The following is a 3,618-nucleotide window of genomic DNA, read 5'->3' as shown; positions in this document are numbered from 1 at the left end:
TCTTTCTACCACACAGGTTGACACCAACCTTCCACCGACGATCAACTTAATTACTTTCGATTTCACAAGTAGAGCTGTTATAAAACCCGGACGATCCGTTTGGAGAGCCGGATCAAGACCTCATCCGGACAGACCGGATGGCTGTCATGCATTGATCCGCCACAGGCGGGTCAGACGGCATTTCATTAATATGTCAACAAAATGGCAATTACAGCGCGAGAAATTGTGAAATCGGAATATATCCTCTTTAGTTGACTACAACAGCCATTCTCTAATATCTCTAGTATGCTGTTCAGTCACGAACACTCACTGAGTAAAACGGAACCAACTCCCGCCTCGTCATTCTAGGAGCATGTTTGGTCCGTCCTGCCTGTTGTGGCCAATTGAGTAGCAGATCCCCACCCCCTATGTGTGTGCTTCTGACTCTGTTGAGGTCTACATTTCTAAATGTTAACAGTGCTCTGCCAACGCTTTTACATCTCAGTCTGTAGGCTACACTGTAAAAGATTGTCGTGATTTCACATTATAATTCTACATCAAGAAGATGTATATACCAGTTTACTATTCACTGGTGTAATGTGCAATGCATTGTGGGATATCATATAGAGCACAATTCACAATTGTAAATTAGGGCTGTAACGGTTACCGGTTTTCACGGTAACCGCGCTTAAATATGATGACGGTGAAGATAACCGTCTGAATTTTAAAATACGGTGTTATCTCGGTGGGTTACCTTACCGCACACCGTTACACCGGGATATCTTTCATCCCAGACACTCCTAAATAGTTTGACGGTGACGAGACGTGAGTGACAATATCTGCATTTCCATAACTCACCTAACCGTACAGAATGTTAACAGTGGAATCCGCTTATAGTGGTCACGTTTGTCCGAGGAGCCAATTTGAACACTGTAAGCGGTTGATTACTAAAACCGAATTTGTATTATTTCACCTCTTTTTTGTCTCTACCTGTCTGCCAAAAATGAGCGCTGAGAAAGACGAGGCTTATATGCATTTCGAAGCATAGACCACGCACGGGTCGTCATCTCTTATGATATCAAATACGTTTGTAAAGTTCCCATTCGACAAACGTCTTCTGGCGAGTTTCTGCACAGTGTGATTCAGGTTATGCATGCAAAACGCGGCTAGACATGGGCACTTGAAATTGCTACACCGATAAATAACACACTGTTGCATAGCCTGCTGTAGCCTACAGTAGTAGCCTAGCCTACAACGTGATTTTTTGACACAGTTTTAAAAAGCCACTCTAACTGCTTGGAATTGGGAAAGTCGCGCTGGGCTTGCTGGCATAGGAGAGATGAGAAGGGCGAGGGGGAGTGGGAGGGACTCGTGGGGAGACGCAGCCTGGAGCAGTTTAAACACAAGGTAGCCTCCTGGGGAATGCCAAGCTTCGCCGAAACATCTCGTTGGCTCGTTTTTGGTAATTTTTCATACGTGTCGAAGAGCCAATGTTTTTCGTTCCCAGAATATGAGAGCCATGATTCAAGTGCTTGCTGCCCGGTGTCAAAGGCTACGTTGGCTAGCGAGACAGAGGCATGTGTGCACAGCCTCATCACTAGAGAGGTTCTGTGTAAACAGGTTGCGTTGCGTCCCCACTCACTAGTCGAGCCATGCCTGCAGTTCACTGCGGTGCTGTCGGGAGAGCACAACCCATTCACTGTATGGAGTTAGCACAGCCCGCATATCTGAAGTTACCGTGACCATCTGTTTTCTTATTTCGGGGAAAAACACATATCTAGTTTCTGTATGGCGCATGGCCATATGTGTTTACTAACTGTAAAGGGGTCACGTGAAAAGGCGTTGGTCATATGGAGGTAGTCCATTCGAAAATGCAAAAGCACCAGGGGAGGGAAAAATCTGCGATCGTAACACAGTAAACTGGTTTAGTTATAGTCGGGTTGCACATGTGGTTGAAATACAGTGAAAAAACTACATATGCTCTAACCCCATGGATGCTAGAGGAGCATTTTGACACCATGCATGCTAGGATTTATCCACGTTTTCGATGTCTACTCATAGAAAGGTATGGAGACGCCGTGAAAGTGGGGGCTTGGGGTGAAATTTGAAACGCGACATTTTGTAATAAATTAACAACAATAACGCACAAACAATATGTTCAAATATCTGTAAAGTAGTGCTAAAACATTCTTCAGGGTCTAAGCTTTCAAATACTGTTCCTGTGTTTATTAGGCTACACGAGGATTAGGCTATAAATGATTGCGCAATGTAAGGTTTTTGTTCGAGGTTTGCGGTACCATGTCGCCTTTAGTGTCGGCATTAAAAAAAAAAAAAAAAACGCGATAATACCGTAAACCGTGGTAATTTTGGCCACAATAACCGTGAGCCTAAAATTTCACACCGTTACAGCCCTATTGTAAATGTACAGCAGCACATAGTACGTTTTACAACATACTGTTGTAAAGACCTGATTTGTCAGGGCTGCTGTCCTAATGCAAATGTATGCAAAGCCACATGCAGAAATTATGGAGCTCAGGTCACATTCTGATTGGATGCTTTTTAAACATGCATACAGGCCTGATAGAGGTGGAGAGGATTTGAACTGATTTGAACTCTTCAATCGCACACACCTGGTCATGAGGAAGGAGGTAGAGATAGAAGGGTTTACAGACATCATCGGAGCATAGTACGGAATGATATCAAGGGCAGTCCAATTTTATTCTTCCGTGGTCAAATTGGAAGCATGGTAAAGTGTGGAACAGGTCATAGGATACAATAGTGAATGTTTGTCACCTGTCCTTAATTATCCCCCACAATTAATGCTGACCGACAGCTGCAGTAAATTTGGCCACAAACTGAGCACTGACAACCGGATATTCTCTTTCGACCAAATTTGTGGAGTACAAATTTTGTCCATCATGGCATCGCACACACTGACCATGTGCACCATGTCATTAAGCATACATGTATTAGTTCTATGGCATTAAAGCAACACCTTATACTACGAAGACAATAGGAGCCAATTTGGATTGGAGCCAATTTTGGTCCCCTAGGGGAAATTCTTTCTCTGCATTTATCCCATTTGGGCAAGTGAATCACATTGAAGTACACACACTAGTCCGTAGCAGTGGGCTGCCTGCTGAGTGGCGCCCGGGGAGCTGTGTGGGGGTTAGGTGCCTTGCTCAAGGGTACTTCAGCTGCGGTCCGGTCGGGCATTGAACCGGGAACCCTTGGGTTGCCAACCCAGTGCTCTAACCACTGAGCCACGACTGCCCCCAACTATTACACTATGCCAATGCATTTTCCATTGAGTGATACTGCTTACCCAATCTACCTTCTTTGGTCATGAGCCAGCTGATTGTAAATGACGTCCAGGTGCGCTAATTTCAGCTCAGTGCAATTCAAAACGGGCTTCTCTCTGCTAAAAGGGCATGGGAGAAGCCAATGATGGTTTGTCCATTTATACAGACGATGGGCAGGTCAGAGCATAAACGATGCTCAGGTGTGGCAGCCCCCCTGTGGTCCAATTTGGCTTTTTGATGGCTTCGGCAACAGAATATATCTCAAAATCCCATGAGAAGGAATGGAATGGCCCAGGACCATTATTTTCAAAGACTGAATGTTGTGAAGTTTCCAGTG

The sequence above is a fragment of the Engraulis encrasicolus genome, chromosome 1 (genome assembly GCF_034702125.1).
Source record: "Engraulis encrasicolus isolate BLACKSEA-1 chromosome 1, IST_EnEncr_1.0, whole genome shotgun sequence".
Lineage (NCBI taxonomy): Eukaryota > Metazoa > Chordata > Actinopteri > Clupeiformes > Engraulidae > Engraulis > Engraulis encrasicolus.
The sequence above is the reverse complement of the archived record's forward strand: the minus strand, read 5'-3'. Positions refer to the sequence as shown.